Genomic DNA, 16808 nt, shown 5'->3' on the forward strand with positions numbered 1-16808 from the left:
CTATTTGAACATTAGCTCCTTATCAGATATATGATTTACCAATATTTTCTCTTATACCACAGATCATACATTTACTCTACTGATTCTTTTGCTGTGCAGGGGCTTTTAAGTTTGATATAGTCCACACTTATTTGATTTTACTTTTGTAGTCTTAATTTTGATATGAGATCTAAAAAAAATCATTGCTTAGACCAATGTCAAGAAGCTTCTACCTTTTCCTCTAGGAGTTTTATGATTTTAGGTCTCATGTTTAAGTTATTAATCCATTTTGAGTTTATTTTTGTGTCTGTTGTAAGAAAAGGATTCAATTTCATTCTTCTGCATGTGGATATTCAGTTTTCCCAACACCACTTATTTAAGATACTCTCCCCTTTAAACTTCAATTTCCATTTTTTATTACCATTATAATTTTTTTTCCGTTTGTTTTAAATTTTTATTTTTTCGTTTTTTCTCTCTTTCTTCTCACTTTTTTTCTTTTGTCTTTTCATTTCTTTTCAACTTTCTTATTCCCCCTCTCTTGAACTCCACCTGCCTACACTTGCTCTCTTTAGTGACTTCTTCCCTTCCCTTCTAATACCTCTCCTCCCAAGCATCAAATAAACTTATAAGAGTAAACAGTAACTCAACAGTCAAACAGAACAAGAAGTATCATGAGCATAAAAAAGCAAGGAAGAAAAGGAGTACAAACAATGAAAGACAGCCTAAATATTCAGGAGGACCTGGAGTCATCAGAAAAATGGCCATATAAAGAACTCAAGGAACACCTTAGACAGATGGAAAGGAACCTTAAAGATCACATTGAAAAGGAATTACAAAAACAGATAAAAGAAGAAGTTAAATATCTTTATCAGGAGATAGAGGTTATAAAAAAAAATCAAACAATAATTCTAGAAATGAAGGAAACGATAAACCAAATTAAAAACTCAATCGAGAGTATCACTAACAGAGTGGAGCAAGTAGAAGCCAGAACGTCAGATAATGAAGACAAAATATATCACCTTGAAAAGAGTCTAGCCAACTCAGATAGGCTGGTAAAAAACCACGAGAAAAACATCCAAGAGATTTGGGATAACATAAAAAAACCAAACTTACGAGTCATCGGGATAGAGGAGGGCACAGAGATTCATGCCAAGGGAATGGGTAACTTACTGAAGGAAATAATTACAGAAAACTTTCCAGAAATAAAAAAGGATACAGATATACAAATTGTAGATGCATACAGGACACCGAGCACACAAAATCACAATAGACCAACGCCAAGACACATTGTTATGAAGCTATCCAATGTACAGAACAAAGAGAAAATATTAAAAGCTACAAGAGAAAAGAGGCAGATTACATTTAGGGGTAAACCAATAAGGTTGACAACGGATTTTTCATCACAGACGCTGAAAGCGAGAAGATCCTGGAACAATGTATTTCAAACACTGAAAGACAATGGATGCCAACCAAGAATCCTGTATCCAGCAAAATTAAGCTTCAGATACGACAACGAAATAAAAATCTTCCATGATAAACAAAAGCTAAAAGAATTTGTAGCCAGAAAACCAGCATTGCAAAGCGTCTTGAGCAAAACTCTACACGAGGAAGAAATGGAAAACAATAACCAAAACCATCAGCGGGAAGTGCCCCAGTAAAGACAGAGGATGGGAGGAAAGCTAATCATGGAGAAACAAACTAAATTAGGGGAAAAAAAAAGAGATAAATAATCAAACATGGCAGGAAGTACAAACCATATATCAATAGTAACTCTAAACGTTAATGGCTTAAACTCTCCAATAAAGCGACATAGGCTGGTAACATGGATTAAAAAAACAAATCCAACGATATGCTGCCTCCAGGAGACACATCTGACTGGAAAAGACATACACAGGCTCAAGGTAAAAGGTTGGGAAAAAATATACCAAGCACACGGTCCTCGTAAGCAAGCAGGCATGGCCATTCTCATATCGAATAAAATCGACTTCAAGACTAAGTTAATCAAAAGGGATAAGGAAGGACATTATATACTGTTAAAAGGAACCATTCACCAACAAGACATAACAATTATCAATATTTATGCACCAAATAATGGTGCTGCGACGTTCATAAAACAAACTCTCCTCAAGTTCAAGAATCAAATAGACCACAACACAATAATCACGGGTGACTTCAACACACCTCTCTCACCATTGGACAGATCCTCCAAACAAAAGTTGAATAAAGAAACTATTGACCTCAATACCACAATCAATAACTTAGACTTAACTGACATATATAGAATATATCAACCATCATCAAGTGGATATACTTTTTTCTCAGCAGCACATGGAACCTTCTCAAAAATAGATCATATATTATGCCATAGGGCAACCCTCAGTAAATATAAAGGGGTTGAGATAATACCATGCACTTTATCAGATCATAATGGAATGAAACTGGAAATCAATGATAAAAGAAGGAAAGAAAAATCGTACATCACATGGAAAATGAACAATATGTTACTGAATGATCAATGGGTTACAGAAGACATAAAGGAGGAAATCAAAAAATTCTTAGAGATAAATGAAAATACAGACACAACATATCGGAATCTATGGGACACAATGAAAGCAGTTTTAAGAGGGAAATTCATCGCCTGGAGGTCATTCCTCAAAAAAAGGAAAAACCAACAAATAAATGAGCTCACACTTCATCTCAAAGCCCTAGAAAAGGAAGAGCAAAACAATAGCAAATGTAGCAGAAGGCAAGAACTAATTAAAATCAGAGCAGAAATCAATGAAATAGAAACAAAAGAAACTATTGAAAAAATTAACAAAACAAAAAGTTGGTTCTTTGAAAAAATAAATAAGATCGACAGACCCCTAGCCATACTAACGAAGAGAAGAAGAGAGAGAACCCAAATCACTAACATACGGGATGAAAAAGGCAATATTACAACAGACGCTTCAGAAATACAGAAAACAATTAGAAATTATTTTGAAAACCTATATTCCAATAAAATAGAAGAAAGTGAAGACATCGATAAATTCCTTAAGTCATATGATTTGCCCAGACTGAGTAAGGAGGAAACTCACAACCTAAACAGACCAATATCAATAGATGAAATAGAAGAAGCAATTAAAAAACTTCCAACCAAGAAAAGCCCAGGACCGGATGGGTATACAGCGGAGTTCTACAAAACCTTTAAAGAAGAATTAATACCAGTACTTTTCAAGTTATTTCAGGAAATAGAAAAAGAGGGAGCTCTTCCAAATTCATTCTATGAGGCCAACATCACCCTGATTCCAAAACCAGACAAGGACGCCTCAAAGAAAGAAAACTACAGACCAATATCTCTAATGAACATAGATGCAAAAATCCTCAATAAAATTCTGGCGAATCGGATACAAAGGCATATCAAAAAAATTGTGCACCATGATCAAGTAGGATTCATCCCTGGGATGCAAGGATGGTTCAATATACGGAAATCAATAAACGTTATTCACCACATCAATAGGCTTAAAGAGAAGAACCATATGATCATCTCAATAGACGCAGAAAAAGCATTTGACAAAGTACAGCATCCCTTTATGTTCAAAACGTTAGAAAAAATAGGGATAACAGGAACTTACCTCGACATTGTAAAAGCTATCTATGCCAAGCCTCAGGCTAGCATCATTCTGAATGGAGAAAAATTGAAGGCATTCCCTCTAAAATCTGGAACACGACAGGGATGCCCCCTATCACCACTTCTATTCAATATAGTTCTTGAAACACTGGCCAGAGCAATTAGACAAACGAAAGAAATTAAAGGCATAAAAATAGGAAAAGAAGAACTTAAATTATCACTATTTGCGGATGACATGATCCTATACCTAGAAGACCCAAAAGGGTCTACAAAAAAACTACTAGAACTAATAAATGAATTCAGCAAAGTGGCAGGATATAAAATCAACACACATAAATCAAAGGCATTTCTGTATATCAGCGACAAAACTTCTGAAATGGAAATGAGGAAAAACACTCCATTCGCAATATCCTCAAAAAAAATAAAGTACTTGGGAATCAACCTAACAAAAGAGGTGAAGGACCTATACAATGAAAACTACAGAACCCTAAAGAAAGAAATAGAAGAGGATCTTAGAAGATGGAAAAATATACCCTGTTCATGGTTAGGCAGAACTAACATCATCAAAATGGCGATATTACCAAAAGTTCTCTATAGGTTCAACGCAATGCCAATCAAAATCCCAATGGCATTTCTTGTAGAAATAGATAAAGCAATCATGAAATTCATATGGAAAAACAAAAGACCCAGAATAGCAAAAACAATTCTAAGCAGGAAGTGTGAATCAGGTGGTATAGCGATACCAGACTTCAAACTATACTACAGAGCAATAGTAATAAAAACAGCATGGTACTGGTACCAGAACAGGCGGGTGGACCAATGGTACAGAATAGAGGACACAGAGACTAATCCACAAAGCTACAACTATCTTATATTTGATAAAGGAGCTAAAAACATGCAATGGAGAAAGGATAGCATCTTCAACAAATGGTGTTGGGAAAACTGGAAATCCATATGCAACAAAATGAAACTAAATCCCCTCCTCTCGCCACGCACAAAAGTCAACTCAAAGTGGATAAAGGAGCTAGATATCAAATCAGAGACTCTCCGTCTGATAGAAGAAAAAGTTGGCTCCGATCTACAGATTGTGGGGACGGGCTCCAAATTCCTTAATAGGACACCCATAGCACAAGAGTTAATAACAAGAATCAACAAATGGGACTTTCTTAAACTGAAAAGTTTTTTCTCAGCAAGAGAAACAATAAGAGAGGTAAATAGGGAGCCTACATCCTGGGAACAAATTTTTACTCCTCACACCTCAGATAGAGCCCTAATATCCAGAGTATACAAAGAACTCAAAAAATTAGACAATAAGATAACAAATAACCCAATCAACAAATGGGCCAAGGACCTGAACAGACACTTCTCAGAGGAGGACATACAATCAATCAATAAGTACATGAAAAAATGCTCACCATCTCTAGCAGTCAAGGAAATGCAAATCAAAACCACCCTAAGATACCACCTCACCCCAGTAAGATTGGCAGCCATGATGAAGTCAAACAACAACAAGTGCTGGCGAGGATGTGGGGAAAAGGGTACTCTTGTACACTGCTGGTGGGACTGCAAACGGGTGCGGCCAATTTGGAAAGCAGTATGGAGATTCCTGGGAAAGCTGGGAATGGAACCACCATTTGACCCAGCTATTGCCCTACTCGGACTATTTCCTGAAGACCTTAAAAGAGCACACTACAGGGATACTGCCACATCGATGTTCATAGCAGCACAATTCACAATTGCTAGACTGTGGAATCAACCCAGATGCCCTTCAATAGATGAATGGATAAAAAAAATGTGGCATTTATATACCATGGAATATTACGCAGCACTAAAAAATGACAAAATCACGGAATTTGCAGGGAAATGGATGGCACTAGAGCAGATTATGCTTAGTGAAGCTAGCCAATCCCTAAAAAACAAATACCAAATGTCTTCTTTGATATAATGAGAACAACTAAGAGCAGAACAGTGAGGCTGAGCAGGAAGAAAAGACTAGCATTAAACAGAGACATGAGGTGGGAGGGAAAGGGAGAAAAAAAAAAAAGGGAAATCACATGGAAATGGAGGGAGACACTCATTGTTATACAAAATTATATATAAGAGTATACGAGGGGAATGGGATAACAAACATGGAGGGAAATGAATTTCAATAGATGGGGTAGAGAGAGAAGATGGGAGGGAAGGGGAGGGGGGATATTAGAGGATAGTAAAGGTAGCAGAATACAACAGTCACTAATAAGGCAGTATGTAAAAATGTGATGTGTAGCCGATGTGATTCTGCAATCTGTATTTGGGGTAAAAATGGGAGTTCATAACCCAATTGATTCTAATCTATGAAATATGATTTGTCATGAGCTTTGTAATGTTGTGAACATCCAATAAAAAAAAAAAAAAAAAAAAAAAAAAAAAAGATACTCTCCTTTTCCCATTGTGCTTTCTTGGTGCCCTTACCAAAATTAGTTGACTATAGATTATCTGGTCTTTCTATTCTCTTCATTAGTCCATATGTCAGTTTTTATGTCACTACTCTACTGTTTTGATACTAGAACTCAAAAACTCAACATAAAAAAATTAATTGCATTTCTTTACACCCATGACAATCTATTTGAAAAATAAACCAACAAGACAATCTGACTTATGATAGTGTCAAAAATAATAATATACTTAGAAATAAATTTAACCAAGAAGATTACTGTATACCAAAAATTATGTATCTGTACACCAAAAATTATAGAACCCTGATGATAGAAATTGAAGAAGGCACAAATAAATGGAAAGATATCTCATATTCATGGACTGGAAAAATGAATCATGTTAAAATGTCCATGCTACTCAAAGCAATTTGCAGATTTAATGCAATCACTATCAAAAAAGCAAGTGTCATTTTTCTCATAGAAAAAAAAAAGATTTTAAAATTTACACAGAACACAGAAGATCCTGAAGAGTCAATGCACAATCTTAAGAAAGAAAAACAAAGTTTGAGGCATTATTCTTCCTGATTTCAAATTATATTACAAATTTCATTTTTATGTTCTTCAAATATCAACGTGGAGTGAGCAAACACAGAATTCGAAAGACAGCTAAGAGTACCCTCTGAGCTGAGGATTGGTTCTTTGAAAACCCACAAAAGGACTTAAATGAATTAAAATATGGTTTTCCTGGGGCTGGGGTTGTGGCTTAGTGGTAGAGCGCTTGTCTAGCACATGTGAGGCCCTGGGTTCCATCCTCAGCACCACATTAAAATGAATGTATTGTGTCCAACTACAACTACAAAAAGAATATTTAAATAAAATGGTTCTCTTGAAGAAGAGAGTGTTGTGTTTTACATGCATGCTATGCATCCAATTTTAGTGTCCTTAGTTTTGGGGGCTACCTGTGGTCTTAGGTAACTGAGACTTTTGATTAGAGTTTGTAACTGACATTTTTTTATGTACATATTTTTACTTGTCAATGGATCTTTATTTATTTATATGCAGTACTGAGAATTGAACCCTGTGTCTCACACATGCCAGGCAAGTGCTCTACCTGTAACTGGCATATTTTGACTCAGTAAAGGAGCCTTCTTGTTGAAGTACATTCTCTGCCTAATTACCATGGTTCCAACAAAACACACCTGGAACCAACTGTGATTGATTGTGAGAATCCCAGTACCTAGCAGGAGGGAGACAAAAATGGGAATGAGGAACAGATATTTTTGATTTAAGGGGTTCTGTCTAACCCTCCAAGTCACATCTCACAAACAGTTGCCTATTTTGTGACAATTCTGACTGTACGAGGGCAGTTCTTGAAACAGTGTCTAGGGAGGTGCCTAGGTGAAGAGGCTTGGTTCAAACCTTTGGTGTGAACAGCATTCTATGCTTATTTTGGGCCTGATGTAGGTTTTAAAAAGCTTTGTTATTGTTAATGTCGACTCTCTCCCATAGCATTCACACTATTACATATACATTTCCTGATTATTAACATTGTGAATACGCATTCTACTCTGATGTGACTTCAGAGTCTCAAAACATAATCTTCCCAGCATCATGATATAAACACATCCATTCCCCAGTCACTTGGTTTTCAAAACTGCAGATCAGGTGCTAATGCTGGAAAAGGGAAGAAATCCACTTCAATTGTAATCAGCTTGCCTGAAAAAGAGATTATGCAATTAGTGGTAATAGGAATGCTGGGCGTTTCATGAAGGAAGCACCCCACAAAGCCGTGGTTCACAAATCTGGTTCTAAAGTGGATTTCCAGGTCTCATCACTAGAAATTTGGACTTCATAATTCTAGGGTGGAATTTGAGCACCATTGTTGTCAATTTTAGTTAACTTCCCCAGGAAACACTGATGCTGGCCTTTGAGTCCCCCGTTGAGAAGACACTTATCTGAAGTACCTATCAGGACATTTATTTTCTTTCACGACCTAAGATAATACAAAACTGATCCAGAATCTGCTCTTCTTTTATCGCCAAAATGCAAAGAACACAGTACTTAGCTATCAGAAAAAGACTGCACTAACGTGGGAGGAAGGGAAAATATGGAGGTTTGAGGAAAAAAGGAGCATCAGCTGTAAATGTCACAAGTGCACAGTCCTGGGAAATGGGCCACCTGATATCCAAGCTCATTATCTTCCCGCAAAAAATTGCCATGTACATGCATCAAAGGCTATCTTTTTCTCCTTCGCCTGTCAATGCAGTTATTAAAACTACATTGCCACTCATTTTCATTCTTCTGTTCAATTTGTCACCCAGACCAAGAGGTCCACCACAATCAATTCTATCACACACTTTCTTATAGCTCCTTGTCTGATAATGAAGTAGGCAAAATATTCAGGACTTACTTAAAAAGGTATTTCATTTTATACTTCAGATGAATTTCAGGAAAGATTCTTTTGCAAGTGGCTTGCCATTAATAATTGCTGGGTGGATGGATGAAAAGTTGAATTGAATTGAATTATTGTATATATTCACAAATTACTACTTTCAGATCAAATCATATTTTCAGTGCAGCTAACAGTGAGTTGATTGTTAAAGGAAACCCATAGTGCACACTTTTGAAAAGTGAAGTTGAGTTTTTCTATTTTCTTTTTTCAGTAAGGAGAACAATTCTACCATAATGTATCTTTATTAACCTTTTATTTTGAAATAATGTTGGATTACAGAAATCTTGCAAAAGTAGCTCAAAGAGCTCCTTTATGTCTCCATTTAAGTGTTAACATTCCTGAGCTCACAGAGAGTAAGCTGAAAAGGTGGTGTCCTTGTGTTTGTCAGTTTTCCCTTGCTGTGACGAAATGCTGGAGATAAACAACTTAAAAGGGAGGAAAGATTGATTTTGGTTCATGGTCTCAGTCCATAGTCGGTTCGCCTATTGCTTTGGGTCTGTACATCATGGCAGGAACCCCAGGATAGAGGAGGAGTATTTACTTCATCATCAGGAACACAGAGAGGGGCCAGGTCTGGCATTCAAGGGAATGCCCCAGTGACCTAATTTCTTTCCACTAGGTCCCATCTTCTCAAGGGTCCACACCTCCCAATAGTGCCAGGGACTGTGGACCAAATTTCCAATACATGGGCCTACGGACACATTCCAGATCCAAAGGATGGCACACTTTGACCTCTTCATACTTTAGTGTGTGCTTCCTGAAAGCAAGGACACTCTCCTGAATGACTAGAGAACGATCTCTACATCAGAAAAGTAACAGGGATCTAATTTAATCCTTCTTACTTAGAGTCTCTATTGAAACTGCAATGATTAGGCCATTAATGTCATCAACAGGTCTTGGATCCCATCAAGATTACCAGCTGCATTTAGTTGCCTTGTCGCGTTAGTCACAGAACAACCTTTACTTTCCTGGTCTGGACATTTTTAAAAGAGGACAGGCCAGTTACCTGACTTTCTCTCCATTTGCATTTGTCTGATGTTTTCTCATGACTCATATTTATGCATAAGAAGCAGTGACGGAAGAAGCCTGGTGAAAAGGAAACTTTCAACCTCTGGAAACTTATGAATGAAGAAAATCCAGTTCACCCATTCTTAAAGGCAGTTAGGTCTCCCCACCCCACACATAATACAACTTAAATTCTCGATACGGGATAACATTGATGTTGCACTCAGATCCCCTGGTTACCATTCGGTACCAATAATCTTGTTGCACCTCCATCCACAGCTTCCTACATCTTCAAACATCAAATTTCGAAACTCCCACATTGAAGAAAATGGTCAGCTCAAGTTATCCTTCCTCACTTTGTCTTCAACTTTTTGTCTTATTTCTCAAAATAGCTGTCTAAGCATTCTCAGAAGCCCTTTTGCAGTATTTTAAGATAAGGACGAACACAAAAACACTCCAAAGACAGCGTGTGGTGTAAATGTTGAATAAATAAAAATGACGAGGTTAGTAACAGTATCACGGATGATCACGGTGGCCCATTTTAATTTAGAGGGCGCCAGCTACACGTCAGTGAGGGATTCAAATGCTACCGGGCACAACACCCCGGCCAGAAATCCCTAAGATCACCTTGACGCCACTAAACTTTCCCTACCAGGACAGCTAAAACTGATGAAAGGGATCTCCGCCTGGTTGAATCAGTCTCTCAGCAGCTACTAGAGCGCCAGGAATCTCCAGATTTGTTTTTCCTCTGGTGAACTCCGGTCCGCACCTTCCGCGGCTCTGGAAACAGGTGAGCCGAGTGGCGGCGCCCTGGGGACGCGCTCAGGTGCCTCGGCCCCGCCCCAGCCGCCCGCCCCTCCTTACACGGTGCGGACCGGGACCCAGGTGCCGGCGCCCAGGTGCGCAGGGCGCGGGGCTGCAGCTCCGCTCGGCACCCGACAGCGGGCGCCGCTGCAGCAGTTCGCCGGCGGCAGAGCGGAGCGGCTTCGCGAGTTGGGGCAGCTCCTCGCGCTCGGCCCTGCTCGGCGGCCAGAGCTCCGCCCGGGCGCCGGGTTCCCACAGCTGCGGGAGCCGGCGGGCGCCGAGGGGGCGGACCCACCTCCGCGCAGTCCGCCGGCCCCGTGCGGGCAGAGGCAGGCGAAGCGCGAGTGCGGGAGAGCGCGGAGAGCCAGGCCCGCCCGGAGCGCGCTGGAGACACCCCGAGCGCCCCGCGCCCTGGCACCATGCGACGCGCCGCGCCTCCTCGCGGGCCCGGGGCTTCGCTGTCCGCTTGCTGAGCCCCTGCGCTCGCCACCACGGAAAGTCGAAAAGAGGAGGCGAGACATTGGAGGGCAGCGCGGAGACGAACTAGACTTCCCCTCCGCCCCCAGGAGGTTGCGGGTTCCCGGTTCCCTGGGCTTTTCTAGCTTTATCATGACCCTGGCGCAAGCTTGGCTTTAAGAGAAATTGAGAAGCGAAGAGAGTCAAGGCAATTCTTTGGTTGCTAAGGTAATTGTAGTTGTGACTGGAAACAAATGGGGGAAAAGATGGTTTGAAACAGCACCCCTCCACACACACACACACACACACACACACACACACCCATTCATATGTGTTGATTTCATCTCCTGGGTGTGGATGCTTGTCCATTTCAGATGCGTGACAGGTGCCGGTGTGTGTCTGCAGTTTGGGACTGTGGAAGACGAGCTTACATAAGTGGTTAGACAAGCTGGCGAGCGGACTTGTGTGGGATGGGTGCAGGTCTGCATATAAATCATGTTCCTGGGTTTCTGGGCGTGAAGCGCTCACCGACCAGGACGAGGGTGCAGAGCGAAGGTGCTTATAGGTTCTTCCAAGTCGTCCGATTTTGTCATCCCAGGTAGGGCAATTTGCCTCAAAAGTGGACCTTCATTAACTTTTTCTCTGACTAAGCTCGCCCCTTTGTGATTTGGAAGAGAAGGCGGCGAGTCTCCGTGGTGAGGTGTGGAAGGCAGGGGTGGGTGGTGAGTTCTGTTATTTGGGACCTGCCTTAGGAAAGGAAAAGGTAGGTATTCTTGGCTCTGAGAGGATGTCAAGTAAATTGATTATGTGTAGAGACCCTGTTTACAGTCATTGTTAGGCTGCATAAAAAGTGGCCCGGAGAGATGGGGAAAGTGACCCAGAAAATTGAATTTTGTTCAGAATGAAAGCTGCTGTATTTTGGGTTTTAATTTGATGGAGTAGGAACATTATTTTCTTTCATTGAGACGAGTGGCATTTCTATACTACAAATTGAAGATATTTTGAATCTTGGTGTTGGCTTGGAATTGTTCCCTCAGCATTTATCAATGCTTAGGAGTTGGATTTTCAGGTAAGTTCTGATCAGTACCTTTTAGCAGCTCCAAAGTAAAACTGTAAAAATCATCAGGATGACGTAAAACCCAACAGTGGACCTTCTCTCTCCAGAGAGGATGAGAAATAGATGAATGAGCTTGTATCAGAATGGCATTAGAGAATGGGCTACAAGTTTGTGCATGATCTGTCAAAAATTGTTAGACTGAAATGAAATAGTTAAGGTTTAGCTCCGTATGTTGAAAAGATGACTTTTCTAGAATAATTTTCATATGGAATGGGAACTGGGCTGTTGGTGGGAAACCTTCCAAGTTGTACAGTCTTTATTCTCATTCTTCATTTTTTAATTTTGCAATGGGAAGGACTACCCTGAAAAAGAAAGTAGAGGGTTGAGGGAATTCAGAGATTTATTTTTAGAGAGACACCTTTGTAAACCAAAGCTTGTTTGCTGAACCAGCAAAACCAGGAACACAGATTCTTTTTGAGTTCTCTATTATTCTTAAGGTTAATTGTTGTGTAAATATAGTGACCTCATGGACTATAAACTATATGGAGAGAGTTTACCCTCAATAACTGAAAGAGTCTGCAAATTCTAGAAATGTCAACAATTGCAGGGTATTTTGATGAAGGAGATGGCCACTGGTGTTTCCTTTCCTATATTCATTCCATTGGCTCTTAACTTTACTTCCTGTTTCCTTTTAGAAATTTCAATTAACATTCACTGAATTTGTACTGCTGAGAGTTTCAGTAAAACAATGTTAGTCTTTTTTTGAGTCAATCAATATGTCTTATCCAGTGAAAAATTCCAAAAATGACAATGCTTTTGTGAAAGAAATGTTTCTTCAGCTGAGTCCAACTTATTTATCAGTGATTTGTGGATGAAATAGCCAACTAAATATATTTTAATTGAGCAAACATTTCTTGAAAAAGAAAAACATAAAATATATTTTGGATGTTGGAATTTGCCAGAAATTTTGAATGTCTTATTGTCCCTCAGGGACTGAATTTTATGTGAAAGTAGGATCATTTTGTTTCTTATCTCTTCGATCTTCTCCCATGCATTTTATCCCCTGACTCTGAAGACTTTGCCAGGAATTGCTGAACATTTCATTTTATGCCAGGGGTTAAGCATCAGAGAGATATGAATAAGGAGCCATGTGTCACATAAACGTTTTTGAAAAGGGATGTGCTCTGAGATCTCAGTACTGGGATTATTTTTTTTTCCTTTAGCTTCAGTTAGTTTGTCTTAATTCTTAGTGCTTTGAACCTAGGAATGCATTTAACCTCTTTATTTTGAGGGCTAGCTAGAAGGAATATATTTACTGAATTTCATCTTCACTGTAACATATGGCATGATATAAATAATTACTACATACACATTATCCTGCTGTATGGAAAGAAATAGAAATACAAAATACAAAATAAATCTGCATATTGAGTGATATGGCTATAACATTTCCAAAAGCATTTTTCCTTCTTTTTCTTTTCCTGAATATAAAAGTAGTATCTTGGTATTGGGAAAAATTCAGGAAAATACAAAGGAAAAAAAAAAGGAGAAAGATTATCTGTAATTCCCACAGATGATGAACCATCACTAACATTTCTTTGAATTGTACATTCTTTTAGATATTAGTCACATCTTCATTGTATTTCTACCCTTCCCCCACAGAATCTTCAAATCTTATAAACAGAACTTGGATATATATTAAAGGTTTGGGAAATTACTTCTAGTTTACTGGATGATTTTGATAGATCACCTTTTAATTTTTATTAGTGGCCCTATTTCAAAGAGTACTAATTCTCTTTCTCTACTCACTGAAAATCAGTGTTTACCTTTTTGGGGCTAGTTTATACATGGGGCTTCCCATCAGATTTACACAGTGAAGCATCAGAAAAGAAGTAGAAAGAGCAGTTGCCATTTGGGTGGGAGACCTGAGTTTTGATTGCAATTTTGCCATCAATTTCTCATGTGGCCTCGAGACCCCTGTTTCCTCAAAAGGACAAAGATACTTTTTGATTTGGCTCCATAAGCTCATGATAGATGTGTTGCTTTGACATTTGAGGAGGGTGATCTTTGCAGAGGGCTTATTCAGACAGACAGTTGACCTGGAGTGGGGCCCAAGAGTTTACATTTCTAACCAGTCTTCAGATGATGCTGATCCTGCTGACCTGGGTACCACATAGAACTAGAGAAGAAATTCCTTGGAGCTAAAAATCCTGTTTCACTTGTTTTTCATTTTTTATTTTTGCATCCATCTATCATATGCCCAGCAATGTACCTGCCAATAGGTATTCAGGAAACATTTATTGAATCAGTATCATTTTTTTCCCATGGGGAAAACTTTTTGAACTAGTCAAGAGAATAATCATCCAGAATTTGAGACCATAATGTCTGTATAATAAGAGTAATTATTAGTCATGAAACCCAGTTCTTTAAACTGCATGGAGAACAAAAATGCTTACAAGTAGACAGTTAAAATGGACATTAAACCTATTGAGTTATGTTAAATAACTAGGAGTACCTGCTTGAGTTGTCACAAACCACAAAGCACACCAAATGCTTCTCAGTTGCCTCTCTGAGACCTATGAGAGGCAATTCATTTTTTGCCACATAGAGTTGGCCTTCCATACATGGGTTTTGCATCTGTCCATTCAACGAACTGCAAATAAAAAATATTCAGAAAAAATTGAACTTGTATTAAACATGTACCAACTTTTTCTTTTATCATTATTCCCTAAACAATATAACTACTATGTATATAACATTTGTATCAGTACCACTATCATAGAGATGATTTGGAGTGTAGGAAAGAATGTGTGATGGTTAGATGCAAGTATACCATTTTGTATAAGGGATGTGAGCATCCAGGATTTTGATATCTTGGGGATCCTAGAACTCATTCCCCACAGATTAGCTTACCAAAGGGTGGCTGTAGCAGGGGAAGTACCCTGATAATGACCCTAACTACTGAAACAGTCAGAAAAGCAAGCAATGATACCCCTGCTGTCATCCCACCCAAAAAAGGCAAAACAATAGTTATTAGAGCCCCCATGGCCATTCTGTAAGATTGAGTAAACTAAGACAGAGAAACAAATTAACCTACGTAAATCCACCAGGCTAGTAAGTGGCAGCATGAGAAATCAGAACCAGGCCTTCCGGATCAGAAATGGGGGAGGGGGCTTTATTTACCATGTCCCTCTACTGACATTGAGCAAGCATTTGATAGCTAGGAGATCTCAGCTGGCTGAAATGCCTTAGAATTTTTGATCATCCTTGTGGGGATACATTTTGAATAAAAAAAATAATCTTTTTTTGTACTTATTTCTTGTTTTTGGGGGTTTGTATTTATTTCTTAGATTCATAGGGTAGGGAAAATATCCACTTTTATGCATGGAAACTTAAAAAAATGCAAATACTTGACTATGGACAAACTAGATGCTCCTTTAACCATTGCTATTAAAATGAGTTATGGGGACTGTCTTGGCTTCTCTAAATACTTTGGTAAAAACCTTCAAAGGAAAAGCCACTTTCACATTTGTCCATAGTTGAGTTTTGTTACTTACTAGTATATCAAGTGGAAGTGCTCATTATACAGACCCTGATGAGATGAGGTGTTCTATGAGGATGTCAGCTAGTGGAGGCCTCCTTTGGAAATACCTGGGACACCTATGACCCTATAGCCTGGAGCTCAGACAGTACCACTATCATTTTCTCTTAAAGGAGTACCACAGGCATCATCTAAAAACCCTATTCATCGTGTTTCTGACATCAACTTTCTCATCTGTAGAATAAGAATAAAAACTTTGCCTCTTGAGTAGGTGTGCCTGTGAGGACTCACTGTCAGTCTAGCATTTGAAGAACTCTAAGTCCCTCTGAGAGAATCCTGCTCCACTGTTATAAAACTGGGTTTTGAGGAGGTTGTAGGAAGCAAGTGGCCTAGACATTTAAAAGGAGAGGGCCAAATAGGGCAGGTCTCCTTTGCAATAGGCAAAGATGCTACATAAGCCTGAGGGTCATTAATACCAGAAGGAAGAGAAGAGACAACAAGGAGACTCTGCTACCTTGTTACTTCTTGAGCCAGATTATGACCACACCTGGAGCAAGTCCATGTTTTTTTTTTCCCTTTTCTCTATATCCTTGGCATTTCTTATGATGCTTGGCAGATAGTAGGAGTTTGGTAAATGTTGACTGAGTTATTGATGTTCAGAGTGGAGGTGGGGGAAGAAATGGGAGGAAGGAGGGGTTGGTGTTGGTGTGGAATAATACCAGTATGGGTTAAGCATGCAGCAAAGGGCTTGGTCATGGATGAAGAGTATGAGTGGTTAAAAGTCATTTCTTGCTTGATTTTACCTGGCTAGATCCAGGTCCATGATATAGTGAGATCCTCATTCTCGTTTGTAATTATGCACGAATTGTGCCTCCTCACTGGGCTGTGGTCTATTTGTCTGCTTTTTTTTTTTTTGGTCCTAATTTGATCACCATCTCCAGTACAAGGCTACACACATACTAAATGCTTGATTAAAAATTAGTTACTTATGCAAAAGCTGCGAAGCCTACAAAGCAGTGGATCTGTCATATAGTGGAGGACTGATCTTACAAAACAACAACCGGCATCTGTACAGCTTTTGTGGATCAAAGCCTTTCACAGGAGTTAGGGAGCATTTTCCCTATTTTACAGGTGAGAAAACTGAAGGTGAGAAACAGGTTTGGCCATTTGCTGCAGGTTTGATAGTTACCAAATGAAGAAACCAGCATTTAAACTTGGATCTTATCTGATCCCAAAGTTCTGAGTCTCTCTGAAATATCACAAGGTAGGGAATAAAGAGAGACAGCTTTCATCATCTTGGAGAGATGATAGAAATGAATATAAAATCAAAAAGAAAGGCTGATAAGTGATTGGGAAAATACATAGAGCAAATAAACGATAAGGCAAGGAGGGTACCTTTCCAGTCAGAGAGAGAATATGTCAGATCTGGAAGAGAAAAGCTTTAGGAAATAGGAAGGAGATAGAGGGAGAGAGAAAAAAAGAAAGAATAT

General features: G+C 39.1%; 1 protein-coding gene across 2 annotated transcripts in view; it reads left to right on the plus strand.

The window, feature by feature from the left end:
• Positions 1 to 10479: 10479 nt before the first annotated feature.
• The window catches only part of RGS6 (regulator of G protein signaling 6), a 573006-nt gene continuing 566677 nt past the window's right edge, over positions 10480 to 16808 (plus strand). For both annotated transcript variants that reach the window (XM_081289462.1, XM_081289463.1), the window contains exon 1: positions 10480 to 10948. The gene's annotated coding sequence lies outside the window, so the exon portion shown is untranslated. The remainder of the gene's footprint in view (positions 10949 to 16808) is intronic.

This window comes from Spermophilus citellus (assembly GCF_964194105.1).
Source record: "Spermophilus citellus genome assembly, chromosome: 4".
Lineage (NCBI taxonomy): Eukaryota > Metazoa > Chordata > Mammalia > Rodentia > Sciuridae > Spermophilus > Spermophilus citellus.